Below are 23584 nucleotides of genomic sequence, written 5' to 3'. Positions count from 1 at the left end.
GATATATGGATTTTAGATACAAAACTGTCTTGTGTCAACATTTTTTTTATTGACTCCTAGGCTATCTTATAATTATTTGCCTTTTCTATTCTAGTTTCTCTTGTTCAAAGTTTGTTCCCAGGGACTCTCTTCTTCTTTCTCAGCTCCCTTTTCCTATTTTTTGAAGTCTAGCAAGTTAAATCTTACTTGGTATTTGCCCACATCTAGGTAATTGAATTGAATTGAACACACCAAAAAAAAAAAAAGACATATGGATGTTAGGTACAAAACTGGCTTTTGTCAACATTTTTTTACTCTTAGGTTACCTTATACTTATCTGTCTATAGCAATAAAATCACAAATCTTCTCCCAACACCAGAAATATAATGAGGTGCCATGGCATGCTGTTGATATTGGGGAGAAAAAAACAATGTAGGAGAGGTCTGTGTTCAAACCTGATATTTTCTAGACATTTGGTCAGAAAAAGAACATTTAATCTCAATTTTCTCAATTAACTCATTTGTAAAGTGGGGTGAAACTCCTTACACTATCTGACCCATAGGCTATTGTGAGAAAAGTATTTTTAAAAATCACAGATTAAAATGTAGATGCAGGTTATTATTATCAATGACTTTATCATCACTAGAGGATTTTGAATAGAAGCTGAATGAAAAGATACTAGGGTTATTGTTAGAGGTAAACTCCTAGAGAAGGTTTCAGGGTTTGGTTAAGGCTTCTGAGATAGAAGGTAGAATGTTAGATGAAATTTGAAGGAAACCAGGAATGTTATTAAACAGATGAAGATGCTGAGCTCCTGGCATGGAGGGAGGACAGCCAGTGAAAAAGCATGGAGTCATGTGTGAGGAAAAGCAGGCAGGCCAGTGTCACTGGATCAGACAGTAGGTACAGGAGGGCAGGAAGGGACAGCTCGTGAAGGGCTTTGAAAACCAAGCAAAGATTTTATATTTCATTTGGGAGACACTGGAGTTCATAGAATGGGATGTGGTGGTATATGTGGGGAGAGAGACAAGGTCAAGCTTGCATTTTAGGAAGATAAATTTGACAGCTCAGTGGAAGATGGACTAGAATTGGGAGAAATATGTGGCAGGGAGATCAAGCAGAAGGATATAGCAATAGGTGATGAGGTGATGAGGGCCTGTGCCAGGGTGGTGACAATGTCAGAGGACAAAAGAGTGCAGATATGATAGATGTTAACAAAGTGGAAATGACAGGACTTGTCAACTGTGACTATATGGCAGGGGTGGGAATGAGGAATCAAGGGTGGTGAGCCCAGTAGGTTGGGAAGATTGTAGCACACAACATTAATATGGGAAAAGGGAGTTTTGGACAGAAAGAATGGATTCAATTTTGGACATGCTGAGTTTAATATGTCTATGAGACATCCAAATCAAGATATCCAGTATGTTAGAGATATAAGACCACAGGTAAAGAGAGATATTAGATGGACTAAGAAATCTAAGCATTATCAGAATAGACATGTTAGTTGAATCCATGGGAGTTGATGAGATTAGCGAGTACCCTTCCCTCCTCTACCCTCACTTCCTTTCAGTTCATCTGAACTGCTTACATTACTTGGATAAAATTGGTGTCACTAACTCTATTCCTTCTGATGAGATAGAAGACCCTTAGGCCTTGCCATCTACAACAGCCAATATCCTAAGGTCCTGCAGGCCTTACCCTCTGCTTTGCCTTTATACCATGCAGATCCATGGACACTGCCATTTGACTTACTGATGCAACCTAAAGACCCTTTGACTTTTTCCATTTTCCCCATTATTATAACCTTAGGACTTCTGGGCTTTTCTATATACCCTGAAAATGTATTTTCTTTTATGTGTAGTGTACTCAGTTAGAATGTGAGTCTTTGGAAAGAAGGAACTGTCTCACGCTCAGTTCTTAAGAAATAATTAACTTTATAGTAAGAAGTAGGGGTACTAGGAAGGAGACAAGTGGAAAACTCCCTATAATTGATCCAAATGGGTTTTGTAGGTGTGGGTTCAGGCTTCATCAACAAGACCTTATGGAAATAATCTAAAAATAAATTAGAGGGATTTTAATGTTCAAAGAACAGTGACAAAGAGAAAAGAAGAAAATTAACTAAAGAATACAATGACCTTGAGGTATTTTCTTCTGTGGGGGATGGGTATGGATTGATCCCTGTGAATTTTTTTGTGTTCTCATGGCCTCAATACTCACCTGGGTATGAGCAAATATAAAATAAAATTTTAAAACTTGCTAGACTGCTAAAGGGTGGCAAAGGAGATTTAAAGGAGTGAGAAGCATCAATTTCCAGCTGAGGAGGGGGAAAGGACTTCCTGGGACAAGCTTTGAAAAAGAAGAACTAGAAAAGAAAAGCCAGATAATTATAAGATAGCCGAGGAGTAAAAAAAAAAAAAATGTTGACACAAGCTAGTTTTATGGCTAATATCAATATATCTTTTTTTGGGGGGGTATGTTTAATTTAATTTGATTTCACTTTTTTCTTGGTAAATACCTGCTTGATTTTAGACTAAACACACACACGTATATACATAAACACACACACACATACACACAGTTTTTAAATTTTGTTGCATCTTCAATGCTTGATCAGAAAAGAGCTTAGGGAAGGTCAGAAGGAAGTTTCTGGTACTCTTTGGTTGGTAGAACCACTGACCCTATGAGAACATGGTCCTAGTATTTTACACCCAATAAAAATACTGCCATATCATTAAGTAGAGGGATCTATGAAGCTAGATTAATATAGGATCTCTTGGCCACCTGGTGGGTTGTGAGCTTTCATAGGGGCCATGCAGACTAAATCTAATCTTTCTTCCATAGTAATCTTGTCTCCTCAAGGTCTATGATGTTACTCTCACCTGATTTGCCTCCTAACTATTCCTCCTTAGTCTCCTTTGGGGGTTCTTCAGCCATATTATGCCTCTTAATTGTGGCTATACCCCAAGGATCTGTTCTGAGTGTTCCTAGTCCTATATCACCAACTGCTAATTGACCAATTCCAATCTACTGTGTCACAAACATCTTGAACACCTCATATCTAAAACATAAATGATTTTATTTCCTCAAAAAGGCACCGCTCTTCTGAACTTCCCTAGTTTTGTAAAAGTACTCCTAGTCTTTTAGTCTCAAAAGCTTGCAATTTCTGTGTATTTTTGACTCCTCGCTCTTTTTTATCCCAAATAGCCATCCACTGCCAAATTTTTCAGTTTCTACCCCTGCCACATTGTTCACATTTATCCACTTCTCAGGGCTCACATAGTCACAATCTTAATTTAGGTGTTCATGATCAGATGGTGAGATCTCACCTGGATTACGCGAAGGCCTCCTAATTGGTTTTGTAGCCATAAATCTCTCCCTAATCAAATCCACTTTTCACACAGTACAGAAAGGGAATTATGGTATAATGAGGCTGGAGAGCTAGGCTACAAACTGCATTACACTTTAATCCTCTTCACTCCATGGTCTTGTCAAACTGTCTATGTTGCTATTACTCATATGTGGGACTCCATCTCCATGCCTTTCTGCTGGCTATCCTCTATCAGAATCTCTTCACTTCTAGCACTTGCCTCATAGAATCTTTTAATTCCTTCAAAATTGAACTTAAGGACCTCCTTCTATAGGAAGCCTTTCCTGTTCCCTCCAAATTCTATTACCTTGTATTTACTTTGCATTTTTTCTGTATATATCTATCTAATGGCTCCCTAGGAGAGAGAAAGAATGACCTGCACTTGCATAGACTTTTGGATTGTGCTGTTCCTTTTGCTTTTGTGGCAAGAATATTCATATTATTTGTAACTGGGGGAAGAATGAAAGAAAAGATGGCAGGAAAAAATGAGAGGGATAAGGAGCTGTGGCTTTCCTCAGCTTATACATAGCAGTGCACCTGAATATGACAGTAATGGTGGCAACAGCAGCAACTCCCCTCCTCAAACCCATACGTTCTCCTGGCATGCTGGAGAGGTAAAAACTAAAGGGATAAAGCAGAATTGTATAAGGTTTTTTTTTTTTTTTAATTGTGGATGCTCACTCAGGTAGCTGGAGCACAGAAGGGAAAAATTGGCAGGAAGAAATGACAGTCCTTATCTCCTTTTGCCCCCTGAGACTGTCATCCATTTGTGAGTATGTTCTTTTTTTTTTTCTATTACAGATTGCATTTGCCTCACAATCTTATTTTTCACAAATGCCTTGCCTTTGTTTTCATTTGTGTCCCAGCTCTGGGAGCTTACACAGGAAGGAATGAGCTTTCCCAGGGCAGGGCCTGAACTGCAAATCCCAGACCCCAGCTGATTATTAAAGAGTTTTCTCTCTAACATGAGACATAAACATGAACTCTTAATTTCACAACAGTAGCGCCAAGGGCAGGATTATCAAGAAGTTAGGTCCTTAAATCTACCACATCAGAAAATGAACCTAATGTAGTGATATCCATAGATATACATTTGTCAACACGTCTTCCCCTAAGCTCATTGAAGGTAAGGATGGTTTAATTTCTGTTTTTGTATTTTGTTTTCCCTGGCACACGATAGGTGCAGAATAAATGCTTGTTGCTCATTTGATTGTTATGAGGGTCATGAGATAATGAATGAAAAGTTATTTGTAAAATCTCAATATTACAAACTTTGTCCTGGGGCAGCCTAGGTGGTGCAAGTGGATAGAGTGCTGGGACTGAAGTCAGGAAGACTTGAGTTCAGTTGTGGTCTCAGACACTTATTAGCTGTGTGACCCTGGGCAAAAAACTTAACCCTGCTTGCCTTAGTTCCACATCTGGAAAATGGGCTGGAGAAGAAAAGTGGCAAAACACTCCAGCATCTCTGGCAGGAAAACCCCAAACGGGGTCATGAAGACTGAAACAACAACAAAATGACATGTAAATATAGATTTTGGTTTTTATTATTATTACTTTATCTATAATTTTATTTATGTTATGGTAAATTTTCTTTAAGTCAGTGGGCATATATACTACAGTATACCTGTGTACCTCAGTCAATAGATGTGCCTTTTGTGAAAGCCCTGGTTTTCCCTTAGCATACACAGTATTGATACTGGGACAGCCCATCAAAAGATGCTGAATGTGAACATTCTAGAGACTCAAACAGTTTCAATTGTATTCTGTTAAAGATACATCTTGTCACTTGGCAATGCTATGTGTTCAGACAGCCACCCACATGTAAAACATACTTTGCATGTGAATCATTCCCTGCAACAGCAGAAATCCCTAGATTTCTAGAAGAAAAGTATTTATATAAAAGTTGTTCTTAAAATGTGAGTATAGGGCAATTTTGTATATATTTGATTTAGCTGTATATGAGAACTCATAATCCTTCTGTTGTAATATGTAATGGCATGCTCAGAACACTGAGAAAGTGGGTTTAAATTAAATTGCTGTGACTTCTAACTGAAAATAGAAATGTAGATTATTTTAGATATTCTTGCATAGGAATTTTAGGGCTTGGGAGTCACAAGTGATCTCAGAGTTCATGCAACACACCTCAGGACCCAAAGGATTTAGCCCCCGAGCTATTAAGTAAATCTGACTCTGATACTATATGAAAGTAGTTTGTTCATGAATATTTGAGCATTTCAAGTTTGTGAAGAACATACTATCCAGAACACACAAAGAAAAAACAGGCTCATGGAATCTATTTGGATATATGAAATTAGAGGATCTGAGTTGCACAATATTTTCCAAGTTGTGTACAAGTTGAAAATTGCATATAAATCACTCAATCAAGTAACATTTAGTAATCTCCTACTATGTGCCAGATTTTGTGGCAGGCACTGGATATAACATGACAAGAATGAAAAAAAAATCCTGCCCATAAGATGCTTACATTCATCTTAATAAATAGAAGCTTAATTCATTCATATAATAACATACTAGAGTCTGAATTAGCAATAATAATTGCTAACATTTTTGTTTCACTTAATATGTTCCAGGCACTGTGCTAATCCCTTTAAAATTATTATCTCATTTGATCCTCACAACAACTTTGAGTATAGGTGCTGTCATTATATCCATTTTACAGAAAGTTGAAACTGAGGCAAAGAGAATTTAAATAATTTGCTCAGGATCATGTAGCTAATAAATGTCTGAGGCCAGATTTGAACTCTAGTCTTCCAGACTTCAGGCCCAGAACACTGCACCATGTAGCTGTATCAGAATAAAGTTAGTAATATTGATGTGATCAACTTTTTGGTAATTAAACAAAATAGTAGCCTAGGCCTGATCTTTTTTCTCCCTTTAAATTTTGTTAGGGCTTTGGTTTACTAAAGAAGCTAAAATTTAACATAAAAAAATGTAAAACTATAGAGATCGGTGAATATTATTGGCACCTAATCTAGAAGTGACCTTACTTTAAATCAAATAAAAAAGGATAGGACTATTATTTTTTTTAGGCCCCACTTCCCATGAAACTGGGAAACTCTGCAAACTATTTTCTTCCTATAGTTTGAGTAATGGGTTTTCACATTAATTAAATTTTTCTCTGCTTCCAGGTATAATTGATTTTTCAATTTATTAAGAGGAACTGATGCTCGCTAATTTTTTTCCCCAAAGGCTAGATAATAAAAACTACTGTTATTGGCTCAAATTTTCATTGCAGATAGATCCAAATGAAACAATGGAAGCCTATAGACCATCTTTGACCATTCTTTTCACGGGGTATGTACATGTAAGATTATAGTGCACATACTCTTTTAGATCTAATTCAAAATACACATTTAAGATGGAGGATATATGCATGTTTCACTTGCTATATACTTTGTTGTTTATTCCATAGAGCACATTTCAAAACAACACGGTTACGGGGCATTTTTCCTTGTATAAATCTCAAAAATAGTAAAAACAAAAACAAAAAAAACCCAAACTCTGTTTGAAAAAATGTCAGAAGTACATATAAAATAAAACCTTCTGTCTTCAGAATGATGGGATAATGGGCAATTTTTGACTGGCCATTTTAAAAATGCCTGACTGCTTAACGCTTTATACTCCAAAGCCACTGAATTTCAGCTCAGTGGATAGAAATTTAATAGAAATATTTCCAGATATACTATATACTTTCCTATCTTCTGAATCATTAACTAGTGAATATAATATAGCTCTTTTTTCTTTGGATAACTCAAAGTCATTATAATATTTCTACTTTGTCTTTTTTTATCTTGTTTGTCATAAGAAAATCCTTTCAATTGTCTTAACACTCCTAGACATTTGTAGATTGTTAGCCAATCTGAATGCTTCTTTTATTCTTACCAGTGAACTGTTGACTAAGTAGCATCATGGGATCATAGATAGAAGTGACCTAAGAGATCATCTCATCCTCTTTCCTCATTTTGCATTTGAGTAAACTGAGGAACAGAAAGGTAAAATGAGGTCCCCAAGGTGGCACAAGAAATAAATGACTAAAGCAGGACTTGAACCTGGTTCCTCTGGCTAAGAATCTAGGACTATTTCTGCAGCAACATGCAGCTCCTGGAGCATGGAAGACACAGCCTTTCACTCATCTCAGCTGTTTTCATAGCTGCTTAGCATTCAGAAGCTGCTTCTATTGTCACTCTTGTTTGCTATCTTTTATTATTTTTTTGCATGTGTTTATTTCTGCATCCTGAGCCAGATGCTCAAGAGTTTCAAAAGGATGATCTTCAGAGAAGTGAGATTTTACTGTGTAAGATTAATGAAGATACAGATAATCATTGCCAGGGGACTAAGAGGAGAGTAAGATGCCTTTGGGCTAGGGGAAATTTCATAAAGTATGTAGGAATTGATCTGGGTCTGAAAGGGAAGTCAAGGCAGTATGATGTGGGGAGAACACTCATTTTGACATAAGAGAATTGGGTTCAAGTCTTAACTCTAAACCCTACTAACTACATAATTGTGGACAAGTCCCTGAACCATTTCCTCATGTGTTAAAAGATAATATTAAATTGGAATAATCTTATAGCAATATTGTGAGAAAAGCTCTTTGTAAAAGACAAAATGCCCTGAGTTTGTGAGCTGCTATCCAAGATAATGAGACTGGGTTTGGTAGAGTGCATGGAAAAGAGGCAGAACACATTCTAAGACTGAAGAGTATGCTAAGAAGTAAGTAGATCGTTGGGGAACTATACACCAGACAAAATACAACTCAAGTGCTCAACTCAAATTAGTGATTGGCTTTCATAATGGAATGGAACCTTAGCATTTTGTGATTCTGTAAAACTGGAGAGAATTCAATGATTTCAGGAACCTATAAGGGAACTGTGCAGACAACAGAAAAAAACAGAGTCAGAGAGAAAGAAATGAAGCTCTTAGAAGAGGGAATATGCAATTTGAGTTTAAAAACAGCACTTATAAATGTTTGTGGCACAGACACCTTTCTGCAGAAGATCTGAACAAAGAGGTAGGGACAGACTGTGCCAGATGTTTATAGACATGGTTGATATAAGAGTTGTTTTTGATTAACTGTTTTTCCTTACAATAGGTTTAGCTCATGATAGTACCTTTTAACACTGTTTTTTTAATTGCTATGAATAATCCTTAATTTAAAATAATAGCATTTTGTATCATTTTTATCATCCTAAAAATAGTAAAGAAAGGCAAGGGAGTATTTTTTAGAAGTAAATGTGATATAAATACAAAGGACATCAATAAAATTAAAAAAAATAATGCCTAGGTACTTGCTTTGGCAGCACAAAAATTAGAATGATACAGAGAAGATTAGCATGGGCCCTGTGCAAGGATGACATGCAAATTTGTATCCTATATTAAAAAAAATAATGCCTAGGTTTTCAGTTGTTTCCATCATTTCAGATTCCTCATGACCACATTTGGAGTGTTTTTGGAAAAGATACTGGTATGGTTTGCCATTTCCTTCTCCAGCTCATTTTGTACGTGAAGAAACTGAGGCAAGTGACTTGCCCAAGGTCATGCAGTGTGTGGATCAGATTTGAACTCAAGAAGATGATTCTTTAAGACTGCAGACTGGCACTCTGTCCACTGCACCAGCCAGCTACCTTATAATGCTTAGGAGGTTGGCATTTAAAATATCACAAGAAGGAAATTATAAAAAGTTACTGCTGTCTGTGCCCAAATATAAAAAGAATTGCCATCAGGATAACTGCTCTTTGTACGTCTGACTCTTTGTTACCTCTTCCACCTTAAAACAAATTTCATTACCTGAGTCTAGATAACATCCTGATAATCCTGGCTAAAATATGATGTGTAAGCACAATATTTATCTTTTAATGTTTTTACTAACAGTGATTTTTTTGACTTACTATGAATAATCCTTAAATGAAAACAATAGCATTTTGTAGCTTTTTTCTCATCCTAAAGCATTTAATAGTTTACAAGGCATTCTTCTCAAAGATGCCTCTATGGTAAATAGTGCGTCTATATTGTCTCCATTTTACAGATGAGGAAATTGAGACTCAGTGAGAAAAGTGATGAACAAAAATAAGCTCCCATACATTCAGCCCACAAAACAATAAGACTTGGAGGTCTTAAAAATTCATAACAACCCTAAGTATCTTCCAAAATAACTTTACTCTTCAATTTATGTTATGCTTCTATTAAGTACAGTATCTACATTAGCAGTAATAATCTTGAACAGAGATTTAATTTCTATTTCTTATCCTATATTTTGAGAGTCACCATGTAAGAGTGGATAGAAAGCTGACTTCTGGAGTCAAGAAGACTGGAATTCAAGCTGTTTCTCTGACATTTACTGATATTGTGACTCTAGGGAAGTCATTTAAGCTTCTTAATATCTCAGGCAACTTTCTAAGATGTTAAGTCACAGAAAAGATACAGAGCTTGCCTTGGTAGGGTCTATTCCTAACCAGGAGTTCCTAGCATCAATGAAATAATGAGTCCCATCCAAAATACTAAGAAAAACAGATAATAGGATTTGAAGTTGGTAATGACTTACAAAGATAATCTAATCAAACTCCTTTCATTTTTACAGATGAGGAAATTGAGGCTTAGGGAGCTTGAGCTGCCCAAAGTCAAAAAGGTAAATGGCAGGGGTGGGATTCAAGGTCAGTTGCCCTGCCTCAAAATCTAGAGCTCAGGCAAGGAACATGTACTGGGCTGGTGCTATAACCCATTTCACATTCATAGACATATTGAGCTCCCGAAGAAAGGAACTAAATCTGAATAAAGTCTGTATTATAATTCCCAATGCAATTGACTGGGGTTGCGGAGAGGAGAAATTAAGTGTTTCTGAATGGCATATGATACTAATGTTGATGTTAAATTCTAGTTTTGTGTGACTGATCAGATCTTTGCTCTCTTTTCACTGATAACTGTTTCTGCAGAAAGTTTTACAAGTTGTGATACTGGCAATTTGAGAGGTGACCCCCTGGAACAAGGGGAAAATGAAGGCTTACAATGTGAGAACTTTACCAATTCCCAATATAAAACTCAACAATATGGGCATATGGGTTATATAAGTCAAACTTGCCCCTAGGCAGGTCTTAATTTATGTGGCTGGCACCTCTGTGGAAGAAAACCAAGCTCTGACAGCATTACAAGGGTAATATTTTTACAAGGACAGACTACTCTTGCACACTTTCTCTAATGTATTAGACACAACACAGTTATCCTTCAGCTCCAGGCATGCATATCTCCTTCTGCCACCTATTTTGACTCATGGGCAAACATTTATTCTAGCTAGCGGAAGGAAAGTGACACTCAACATTTATATTTGAGTTTCACCATGTCCCCACTCAGCTTCCCAGGGCACTCAGGCAGAACGTGCTCTTGTCCCACATATGTCTTTGAAAGGCTTTTCCTCCCTCGAATGCCTTAGAGGAACCGGGGAAGTTGAGTAACATCTGCATTATCAGTACTGTCTGTTGGGAACAAAGATTGATTTTGCTCATTTTGGATTGCTGGACGCTTGGCAGCAGGGGCAGAGCAGTACTGCTCATAATCAAGAGACATTTAAGTAGTTGCTTTAGGGAGTTTACTAGACCTTGTAATATTTAGTGATTGAACTTTCAAAAACCATCCTGACTTCTTAAAGTACTGTCCATCAGACCTAGCAAAGATTATTTTTCATCAGTTATTTGTCCTTTAAGAAAAAGAAAGGTCAGATTCAAAGGATCTGAGATCTAGAACTGGGACCTCAGTGGCTCTCTGGTTTAACCCTTATTTTACAGATGAGAAACTGAGTTCCAGAGAGTTTCAATTACTTGCCTGAAGTAGACAAGCATGAAGCATGGAAGACAGACAGTGGTGAGCTCCTCCAAAGGTAGCCATCTCACAATTTCCCACATGGTTACCCTCTTCTGGCCTTCATCAATGCTCTCTGGAATCTTTAAGCAACCAGCAAGATCTCATCAATACTGAAACACATTTCAAACTAGCCCTCAAACTAGCTGGTGTCCCTGCACCACCCACCACCTTTCAGCTTCTTTTTGTGTGTCTTCCCAGGAAGACTGTGAACTCCTTAAGGACAGAGATTGCCTTTTACCTTTCTTTGTATCTTGAGTGTTTAGTGCTGTGCCTGGCTCCTAGTAGGATTAATAAATGCTCTTCAATTGAGTGGCAAATCAAAATGGGATTATTTCTCTTCTTTCCTTTTCCACAGTGGATATTATTATGGCCCTTGGTCAGGAGAATGAACTTTTCATATTCTCTCTGAGGGTGATATTCTTTTAAGAGAATTGGGTTGAATCTATTGCCACTCCTGAAAACTCTAAACTTGACAGTAGAATCATACAACTCTTAGATAAAAGTCCTTTCAATGATTTCAAGCAGCTGGGAGCAGATTTCCTTCTCTGTTTTTCTCTGAGGCAATTCCTAGAAAGTCAGCAGTAGGATTAAGTATAACATTCTAATAATCTCACTTTCTAACACCTCAGCACATGGAAAGAGAGTGCTTTAATATTTCATGGGAGTGACCCAGGACAGCAGAAAGAAGCTCTGAAATTCATTTAAAATTGGAAACGAGTTAGTTTTTATGTCTCTTATTTAATCCCCCACATTGGGGAATTAGCTATTTTATACAGTTAATATGGTGATCACTGACATACCTTTAACATAAGGGCAGCTAAGTGTTGGACTTAGAGCTAAGAGTTCAAATTTAGACAATTGCTAGTTGTAGAACCTTTGGCAAGTCACTTAACCCCACTCATATTTAGTTTTCTCATCAGAAAAATGGAGATAATAAAAGTACCTACATTATAGATTTGTTTTAAAGACTGAATTAATTAATATCAAGGGTTTGACAAGCCTTAGAATACTGTACAAATGTCAGCTTCCATTAACATATGCCAGTGAGCATGAAACCTACCTAAAAGGCTATAAGATAAAGAAGTTAAAGTCCTATTCACTGACCTGTTGGACCAATGATTAGGGCAACATATACATAGCCCAGATATAGCTCCAACAAATACTTTGGTTATCTTTCAAGTCAACCTTACTCTAAATGAGAATGTGTTGGGGACATAGGACCCATTCTGCTACAGGTAGACCTTTGTTAACCAAAAGGGCTCAGAAGATATTTCCAAGGATGCAACTATTGCTGACTTTGTGACAAAGAACCATTATTGGCTAAATCAAATGGTGTAGTCTAGTACAAGCTTTACAGAACAAATTCTTTTATTAAGGTGTTTGGATTCAGTCAAAGGGCCTCACTTGAGGACCTAGAGGACCATATATGGCCTCAAGGCTGCAGGTCCCCCACCCTGGCTAGGCTATGCCATAGGATCTCCAACAACTTGCCCACTGTATAAGATTATCACAAGGAATACACTCAAAACACCTTGAAGATCAGAATCAGGAGGTTTTACTTTTATCAAAAGGCAATAGAAATCTTTTAAAAATTTCTAAGAAAAGGAATGATGCCATAATTTAGGCCTTCTTTGCTTATTGCAAAAATCACTTAATTGATGTCCCTGCCTCTTGTCCCTCTTTTATGCCAGCTATTTTCCACACAGTTGCCAAAATTGTATCCTTAAGTAGAGATCTAGCTGCTTTCCCCCTTAAGAAGTTCCTATGACTTCCCATTCCTTAATAATAGCTGGAACGTACATAGTGTTTCAAGGACTTCAAGTACTTTACATAGATTATTTCCTTTGTTCCTTACAATTACACCAAAGTAGATGCTATTTTTCTCATTCCTGGAATGCTCTCCCTCTTCCACTCCAATTGCTGATCTCCCTGGCTTCCTTTAAGTCCCAAGTAAAATTCGACCTTCTACAGGAAACCTACATTAGCCAACCCCTCTTAATTCCAATGCTTTCCCTCTTTTAATTATTTCCTATTTATCCTGTATACATTTATTTGCCTGTTGTCTTTCCCATTAGATTATAAGCTCCTAGGGCAGGCAGGGATTGTCTTTTGTCTCTTTTTGTATCCCCAGTGCTTAGCACAGTACCTGGCACATATTTGAATCTTAATAAATATTTCCTGAATGAGAATTAATGCTCTAGTAAACATGGACTACTTGTTTCTTGTACATGACATATTCCATTCCCCACCTCTGTTTCCATGTGAGGCCATGTACCCTGTGCCCAGAAATGCCCTCCCTCCTCACTTTTACCCCTTGGAAATGCAAGATCCCTTTTAAGACTCAGTTCAAGACTACCCTCTTCAAGAGATCTTTCCCTCATTCCTTCTCTTATGAGCCCTTACTTACCCAATCTTCCAAAATCACTGTATTTTTAAAATATCTAATATTCACTTATATGAGAATATGTTTTGTATCTATCAGGTAAGCTCCTTGAAGCCAGAAACTATCTTGCTTTTGTATTTGTGTGGGCAATCCTAGCACAGTACCTGGCACACAGTGGATAATCAATAGATAATGACTGATTCATTTATTGATAGTGGTAGATGATGATTATTTGAGCAAGTGTAGAGATTGGAGAAAGGAGGGCATAGATTGAAGGGATAAAGCTATCATAACAGTGTCAATGAAGAAGATAAGAGGGCCTAGCTTAGGATGATAGCAATGAAAGTAGAAAGGAGACATATGCAAGAGAAATTATAAAAGCAGAAATGACAGGTCTTCTGGAAATTTTTCCATGAACAATATAGGGCCTTTAAACATTCAGTAATATGAGCCATACTTACATGATAACTTTTCTTTGACACTAAGGCTAGTAAAGGAACAAGTCAAATATAAACATAAAAAAGACAATATACAAATGTAATAGAAATAAGAATGTCAGTGTTCAAGGTGTATGAAATTCTGTATCCATTTTTTACTCATATATAAACTGTCAAAAAGATTATAAACCTACTTCTTTAATGCACCATGATTTTTCTCCCATGTAGTCATGTCAAATCTCATTACAATGAAGGGAAAGAATTGTCTGATTTTTGTTTGCTTATTTGGATTGGAATCTTGTACATTGAAATAAGTGGGACATTAGCCAGGGTTTAGAAGCCATTTTCTTATACAAAGGACTTCATTTTAATGTAATTGGTTCAATAGGAGTCTGCACACTGTTTATTTTTTTAAAACTTAAGCTTACGGTTTACTTTTCATTGTGATTAATGTCTCTCCTTGAATATCTTGGCACTTCAAATTTAACATGCACCAAACAGAAAATATTATGTTCCCCCCACCCGTACCCCATCCTTAGTCCTCAAATTCTGATTTCTGTTGAGGATCTCACCGTCCTTCTAATCACCCCAGGTTCACAATCTTGAAGTCATCCTTGACTTTACTATTTTTGGTAGCCCTTCTAATAACCATTTAGTTGTCAAATCTTGCTGATTCTACCCCACAACATCTCTCATATCTAGTCTGTTCGCTTTACCCACCCAGCCTCTTTATGTTAGTTCAGACCCACCTCACTTCTCACCAAAATAATAAGGAAAAAATAAATTTTCCTGATTGATCTTAACATTTTTCTATCTAATATTGTTTGTCCTCTATAATAAATTTTGGTGAGAAGAGTATAATATTTGGGGGCATATAAAATTATTAACTATCACATATTCATCTATGTCAAAGGTGCCAGTATGGGTCTATGATTCTGAATCTTTTATCACCTCCAAAATATAGGAAAGCTTCAAACACCTCTTGAAACACTCTGAGACAGAATTTCAGTCAGGCAAGGCCAAGAGGAAAATAAAGCTATTCCTGGGAACCTTGATACCAGTAATAATGATAGAGGTAAGAATCTTTTTATACTGAGGAGCTAGAGAGGACCAACCTAAAAGCCTGGGGGGTTATCTTGATCTCTGACTATGAGGGTGCCTCAATCTTTGACAGAGGAAGAAAGGAAAGTGTTCAGAGGATGTTAAGTACAAAAGTTGTCACTTCTTCATAATCTCTGAGTTAGAATGGACCTCAGAGATTATTTCAAGCTATGTCTGAACAGGACCCCCTTTTCCAGTGTATCTGATAAGTCTTTCCCTAATCCTAAAATACTCTCTTTTCCTAAGAAGCCTATAAAATATAGATAATAATAGTACCTACATCCCAAAGAGATAATGTTTATAAAGCACTTAGCATAGCAACTGACAAATGGTAGCTACTTAATGAATGCTTGGAGCAAGCTGGCTTGGCTCAGTGGATAGAGTACCTGTGCTGGCCTGGAGTCAGAAAGACTCATCTTCCCAAGTTTAAATCTGACTTCAGACACTTTCTGGCTGTGTGACCCTGAGCAAGTCACTTAACCCGGTTTGCCTCAGTTTCCTCATCTGTAAAATGAGGTGGAGAAGGAAATGACAAGCCACTCCAGTCTCTTTCCAAGAAAACCCCAAATGGGGTCATGAGGAGTTGGACATAACTACATAACAATGAATACTTGTTCCCATCCCTTCACACCCCACTTTTCTCCTAAGACCTTAGGCAGCTATCTAAATAACCTGTTTTGTGAGACTTCCCAGGGATATATGCAATGCATAGGAACACAAAAGATGCAAATAGAAAGCTATTCCAGAGCACCAAACTGCAAGATATTCTGCTCTGTGGGGAAGAAATTTCACCTGTCCACCCTGAGCTCTCTTTCCAAGGTGATCAGCTTTTCAGCTGAGGGGCCAGAAAGGAATGAACCCTGGTTCAGGGATTCTGAATCTCCTGCCTTTTTCTTGTTTCCGCAGGCAAGTTAAGCATTCTAAATAGGCTGGAGCTTTGCTTAGGATTTCTTGGCATCTATAGCTCTTATCTTTCGTATCTCAACTGTCCTGCTTTACTGATCGGGGTAACAAAGAGGGTAGTTTAAACTTAGCATCTGCAGAAACCACCTTCGCTGGAGGTATCCTGGCCCAGGATTTGGCTGGGGGTAATTGCTATGTCTCCCTCAGTCCTGATCTTGGAAATTGTGAAGGTTACACAGACACATGCAGAGCTTGTATTAGCCAGGACAGACCACAGTCCTTTGCGTCATAGAATTATATGACTTGGGCGGCCAAGGAGCACCGGCTCCAGTGTCGGGATGACCTGGATCAAATTCGGACTCAGATACTTAGCACCACACCAGGAAATAACTGGACATGTAACCATAGACAAGTTACTTAATCCTGATTGCTTAAAAAAAAAAAAAGAATTATATGACCCAATGCTTGAGGGAACTTAGGGACTGAGACTCTAAGAATAAATCCCAACTCTGCTTCTTACTACCAGTGTGGACTTGGACAAATCACTTAACCTCTATGCCTCAGTTTCCTTATGAAAATAATGAGAGTATTGGACCATATGGTCTCTAAGGGACTTTCCACATCTACATATTATGATTTTTGCTTGAAGACCTCAAAAGGCCTAACCAAGCAAGGGCTGGATGACTACTGATTGGGCATATTGTATATAGAGGATCCTTGTTCAGGTGGGAGACCTCTGAGATCCCTCTTAACTGAGACTGCGATTGTGAAATTTATGATCAGTAGGCTCACAGGTTTAGAACTAGGAGTGTTTTCAGAGGTCACCTAGTCTGGTTTTCTTATTTTAAAAATGAGAAAATTGAGGCCAAGGGAGTTTTAATGTCTTAGCCAAGGTAGCAGACAACTAGTATCAGAAATGAGTTTTGGATCCAGGTCCTTTGACTCCAAAGCCAGCCACACTCTAATCCTCTCATTTTACATATGAGGAAACTGAGGTCCAGAGAGGTAAGATAAATTTGCCTAAAGTCACACAAATTCCCTGACTCAAAATCTAATTTTTTTTTCAAAAAATTTTTACATCATCAGCCTCCTTGACAGACTCTGAAGAGGAATCAGCTGCATATCCCACCTCAGAGAGGGTTTGCAGCTGTTCCTAATTAAGAGTTATCCCCCAGTGTGTTAAAGAAAATAAAAATCTTCCCTTGCTGGCCATCATTAGAATAGGAATGGTTAAAAGCTGGCCCTCATATGTTACTATGTTGAAAATGGAGGTTGAATGTGTAGACAATAGTATGTGGACTGAGAGTGTTATTACACTTGGAGTGATTAGGACAGGGAGAGGGGGAGGGAGACAGAGACAGAGAGAGAGAGACAGAGAGAGGGAGAGAGAAAGAGACAGAGAGACAGAGAGAGGGTGAGAGAGAGAGAAGAGGAAGCCCTTCCCCTCTCTTCAAGTTGTTTGTGTTTCTCAGCCTTACAATTTGTACTTATCTTAGGTAGTTTGTATCTATTTATATGCACATTTTTTTATCCCCAATAGAATGTAAACTGTTTGAGGGCAGGGGTTGTGTTTTTTTCTTGGTATGTATTTAATTCATACTTGATGAATGAAATTGAAGCTATTAAAAACAGGATATTCCAAAAGGATTTAAACTGCACGAAGACTTTTGGGACACCTTGTATATGTGAACAGGACAGTTTTGAACTCCCAGGAGTCTCCACATGGGAAAATAAAAAAATTAGGAAGGATGCACAAGTGAGTCCATGGAAAGAACATCTGAGAATGAAGATGACTGGGTCCTTGACATTGTCTTATTTTGGGGGTGTAAAAACTGTTTCTCCCTATGACAAATACCCCCATAGAAAGTGACAAAGAATTTAGTCACTGCAAAGGAGACCATGCAACTCCAAAGATAAAAGGGACCTCCAAGAGCATTTAGTCCAAATCATGTGTCACACATGAATGTCCTTTACAATATTCCTTCCCTGATTTTTCTGTTGGTAATAAAATTGCTTTTATTTATGTGAAATAATAATAAACTACCCTTTTATATAGGCTTCATGTTTGTGATGTGCTTTTCTTACAATAGTCCCACAAAACAATAATAATAGCTAGCATTTATATAGCACTTTAAGTTTTGCAAAGTGCTTTGCTCAAGTTATCTGACTTGATCCTCACAATAATACTGCGAGGTAGGTCTCACTATTATTCCCCTTTTATTTTATTTTTTCATTTTTCAAATGCTTTATTAACTTCTGATTTACATCATTTATTTCCACCAGATTTTGAGTTACAAATTTTCTCCCCGTTTTTCCCCTACCCACCACCCCAAAATAGCAGTCCCACAGAATATCCCCTCCTCCAATCTGCTCTCTCCCATATTTTCTCCCATACCCCTTTCAACTTTTCCAGTAGGGCATGGTGGACCTCTATGCCGCAGTGCCTATATATCTTATTTCCCAATTACATGTGAAATAGTATTAATAATAGTGTGTGTATATATATATATATATATATATATATATATATATATATATATATATGTGTGTGTGTGTGTGTGTGTATTTGAATATTTGATTTTAAAACTTTGAATTCCAGATTCATTCCATTCCTCCCTTGTTACCCACCCTTATTGGGAAGATAAGCAGTTCAGTATAGGTGGTACATGTGTGGCTAATGCAAAACAATAACATAGTAGATGTATTGTAAAAGACTGACTATATTTCCCTCCCTCCTATCCCACCTCCCACTTGTTCTGTTCTCTACTTTGATCCTGTCCCTATTCAAAAGTGGATGCTTCCAACTTCTTCCCCCCACCCCAGCCTGCCTTCCCTTCCATCATCCCCCCTCTCATCTGCCTCCCCCCCCCCATTCTCCTGGAGGGTGAGATACCCTATTTAGTGTGTATTTAATTCCCTCCTCAAGCAAAATTCAATGGGAATAAGGTTGACCCATTCCCTTTTGCCTTCCTATTCTTCCCCTCCATTGTAACCATTTTCCCTCGCCTCTTCTGTATGAGATAATTTACCCCAATCTGTCTCTCCTCATCTCCTCTCATTATATTCCTCTCTCACCTCTTAATTTCACCTTTTAAGTATCATCCCTTCCTGTTAAATTGGTCCTGTGCCCTCTATCTATGTATATCTGTAAACATATATACACACATTCACATATGTATTCATATGCCCATATACCCTCATATATATATGTGTGTATATATATATATATATATATTCCCTTCAACTACTGAGAAAAGTTTCATAAGTTACAATTATTGTTTTTCCATGTAGGAATGTTAATAGTTCAACTTTTATGAGTTCCTTATGATTTCTTTTCCCTGTTTACCTTCTCATGCTTCTCTTGCTTCTTGTATCTGAATGTCAAATTTTCTGTTCAACTCTGGTTTTTTCAGCAAGAATGCTTGAAAGTCCTCTATTCCACTGAATGACCATATTTTCCCCTGAAACATGATACTCAGTTTTGCTGGGTAGGTGACTCTTGGTTTTAATCCCAGCTCCTTTGACCTACGGAATATCATATTCCAATCCCTTCGATCCCTCAGTGTAGAAGCTGCCAGATGCTGGGTTATCCTGATTGTGTTTCCACAATATTCAAATTGTTTCTCCCTGGCTGCTTGTAATATTCTCTCCTTAATCTGGGAATTCTGGAACCTGGTTATAATATTCCTAGGAGTTTTCTTTTTGGGATCTTTTTCAGGAAGTGATCAGTGGATTCTTTCAACCTCTATTTTGCCCTCTGGTTCTAAAACATCAGGGCAGTTTTCTTTGAGAACTTCCTGGAGGATGATTTCTAGGTTCTTACTTTGATCATGGCTTTCAGGTAGTGCAATAATTTTTAAATTATCTCTCCTGGATCCATTTTCCAGGTTAGTGGTTTTTCCCATGAGATATTTCACATTGCCTTCTATTCTTTCATTTGTTTGTATCTGTTTAACAGCATCTTGACAGTTTCCATTTGCTCCAGTCTAATTCTGCAGCAATGATTCTCCTCATTGAGCTTTTGAGATTCTTTTTCCATTTGGCAAATTCAGCATTTTAAGACATTCTTCTCCTCATTGACTTTTTGAGCCTCTTTTTCCATTTGAGTTAGTCTATTTTTTCTTTTCTTTTTTTTTTTTTGAGGGCTATTGGGATTAAGTAACTTGCCCAAGGTTACACAGCTAGTATTTTTGTGTGGGTGTTAAGTGTCTGAGGCTGGAATGGAACTCGGGTCCTCCTGACTCTGGGGCCTACGCCCTACTCACTGCACCACCTAGCCACCCTGACTTAGTCTATTTTTTAGGGTATTATTTTCCTCAGTCAGGCTGTTGACTCTCATTTCATAATTTTCTTGCATTGTTCTCATTTCTTTTCCCAATTTTTCCTCCACTTCTCTTATCTGCTTCTTAAGGTCCTCCATGGCCTGTACCCAGCTTGTATTTTCCTTTGAAGCTTTTGGTGCAGGAGTACTGACTTCACTGTCTTCCTCCTGTTCCATGCTTTGCTCCTTTTTGTCCCCAAAATAGGAGTCTAATGTTGGAATCTTCTGTCTGCTTTATTTCCTTGCCTGATCATGTTGCCCCTCAGTCACTTGACCCCTGTGCTTTTTGCCACAGTAGGACTCTGCCAGCAGACAGGGGAGCTTTTGTCCCAAATGGTGGGGTTTTTTCAGTTGTCAGAGGTATTAGATGGGTGCCCTCTCTGAGGCCTCCACATGCTCTGGCAAGCTGGACACATACACCAGGACCTCCACCTTAGATCCATATCCAAGCAGGTTAAAGCAAGAATGATTACTGCTCAGGCTGGTCGCTTGGTCCCCCTACACTCTGCAGGTCAGGAGCTGAAGCTGCCTCTTGCTGCTGGCATCTCAGCAGCTTCTCTCTCCAGGGGCAAAAGCAATACATCCCACTTACTGCGTCCCAAAGTCCAGACGGCACTGACCTCTTACTTTGTCCTTTGCATCTATGTGTTGATAATTCTGGAACTGGCCACAGCTGCTGCTGATCTGGAGTCCCTCTGGTGGGAGACTGGTTAAGCCCACCCTGGGGCTAAAGCCTTGGTGTGGAGCTGGGCTAGGCTCCCAGAGCCCTGCGCTGGCCAATTCCTGCTGGCCTGCCAGGCTGTCCTCTGTGGGAGGTTGGGTTCTCTGTGTCATTTTGTGGGTTCTGCTGCTCCAAAGTTTGTTCAGAGTCCCCTTATTCAATTGATTAGGGAAGGTGGAAGCTGGAGCTGCTGGGAGGTTGTGCTTCTACTACACCATCTTCTATTATCCCCCTTTTACAGATGTAGAAACTGATGCACTGAGAGTTTGAGTGACTTGGCCAGGGTCACACAGCTAAGTGACTGAATAAAGATTTTAATACAGATCTTCCTGACTCCAAATCTAGTATTGTATTGTGGTAATGCTATTCTGTATATTCATTTTATAGGGGAGGAAACTGAGGCCCACAGAGTTAAGTGAGGTGCTCAGTGGCACAGAGCTAATAAGAATTAAAGCTCCAAGTTTGTGTGGGGTGGCTAGGTGGCGTAGTGAATAGAGCACCGGCCCTGGAGTCAGGAGGACCTGAGTTCAAATCCGGCCTCAGACACAACACAAAAACTAGCTGTGTGACCTTGGGTAAGTCACTTAACCCCAAATTGCCCTCCAAAAAGCAAAAAAAAAAAATTAAAGCTCCTCAGATATCCCAGGGAATTTTGTTTTGCACCTCAGGTTTTTAGCACATAATTCTGTGTATCATATAGTTACCTGTATTTGTCTTCTCCCCTTACTTGTTGGCAAGCTCCTTGAGGGAAGGGACTGTATCTGACCTAAACTCTGTCTCGCTCCTAGTCCCTAGAACGTTACTCTGCTCATAGGGATCACTTAATAAAGTCAGTTGTTTTGCATATGCCAAGTGGTCATCCAGCTTTTCCCAGAATACACCTCTCCCTCTGACATGACAGACCACAGTGAACAGGTTGACACTAGTTCTCCAAGAACAACTGATATCTATCCAACTTATGTGCATTCCATAGATAAAGAATGTTTCCAAGGAATGCAAATTCTGATGAAAGTAAACTACAAATATATGGTACCTGTCCTAAAGTCACACTTTCATTTGTTACCTGAATGAAAGGCCTGATAACTTTGACAGGCTGTTTTCTAAATGAGATGAATGAAGGCTAATGCATCACAAAATATCTGACTGAAGCATGAAAAATGGCAGATGGTTGTCATGTCAAGTCATTGATTTTTTGCTAAAAATTGAAAAATAGCAATGAGAGATTGGATGGTTTATTTATTTCAAGTTAGAACCTGGTAGAGGCATCAAAACAGTCAACATTGTTGGTATAATGTATAACAGAGTTATGTTCAAGTCACTCAAGAGTTCAGTTATTAAAGCTCAAGGAGATTTCCTTGAAGAAACTTAGAAAAAGACTTTTCAATCTTCACTGTGTGATTTTTTTATACTTGCAAAAGGGTATAACTAGAAAAAGCCCATTTATTCCTCAGGTCAGAATAAAAACATAAATGCAATTGCTTTTTAGTATCAAATAATGTGAAATGGCATTATTTTATATAGAATTACATGGTAGGAAGGGAGCTCTTTTGGTAGAAAGGAAGAGAGGAAGAAAAAGGATGGGTCATAGAGTCCCTTCACCTGACTCCATCAGCCTGGATTAACAAGCATTAATGTGCTTCTGAAAGACACCAGTAAAGGCAATTTTAAATCCTGTTTACACCAGTCTGGTGCTTCATAGACACAATACCTAGATCTTTTTCTCCTGTATTCAGCTACTATCAATTGATTCTTTTGTGCGTTTGTAGGAAGGATGGTGGGGAGAGATACATCATCAAGGGAAGATTATACAAGGCAGATTTGTGTAAAGCAAACTCAGTGTAATATAATCAAAAGGCAGTTTGAGTCCAGAGATCTTCAGGCCATAGAAATCTGTAGTAAAATAGAGCCAACTTAGTCAAGATTTATTAAGCATCTGCTGTGTGTGAAGCATTATGCTAGGCACTAGGGGAAAATACAAATTTATTTAAGATAGTGTTCAAATATCTTTAGTGGAGTACTAATTTATGAGTCAAAAAGGTGATAAGTAGCCCAGAGAGCTAACTCAGTCTTAGGCTGCATTAAGATTACTAGGACAAAGTTGGTGATAGTTCCTTTGTATTGTGTCTTGGTCAGAGCAGTAGACTAGATGACCTTGAAGGGTTGTCAGTATCTAAATCTATGATCTTAAGTTTTAGAGAGGCAAATTTAGATTTGATATATGTAATAATTTCATTAATGAAAGGTCTTCAAGTAGAAACAAGTTTGTGTGGGGCAGCTAGGTGGCACAGTGAAGAGAGTACTGGCCCTGGAGTCAGGAGGACCTGAGTTCAAATTTGGCCTCAGACACTCAACACAAAAACTAGCCTTGGGCAAGTCACTAAACCCTAATTGCCCTCCAAAAAGAAAAAGAATCAAGTTTGTGGTGTTGTAAGAAGTGTCCTGTGCAGTCAGTCAAACAAAAAGTATTTATTAAACATGTGTGATGTTCAAGCAAGGGTTGAAC

The 23584-nt window shown here is 38.2% G+C and overlaps 1 protein-coding gene and 1 pseudogene across 3 annotated transcripts in view; one reads left to right on the top strand and one right to left on the bottom strand.

The window, feature by feature from the left end:
* DLGAP2 (DLG associated protein 2) overlaps positions 1 to 23584 on the bottom strand; it is a 1288940-nt gene that overhangs the window by 446245 nt on the left and 819111 nt on the right. The window lies entirely within an intron of this gene.
* Positions 8645 to 8742, top strand: LOC138144137 (U6 spliceosomal RNA; annotated as a pseudogene).

Source organism: Petaurus breviceps, unplaced genomic scaffold (genome assembly GCF_028583685.1).
Source record: "Petaurus breviceps papuanus isolate PSGF00001 unplaced genomic scaffold, PetGlider_PUasm1.0 90686, whole genome shotgun sequence".
NCBI classification, from domain to species: Eukaryota; Metazoa; Chordata; class Mammalia; order Diprotodontia; family Petauridae; genus Petaurus; species Petaurus breviceps.
The sequence above is the reverse complement of the archived record's forward strand: the minus strand, read 5'-3'. Positions and strand labels throughout refer to the sequence as shown.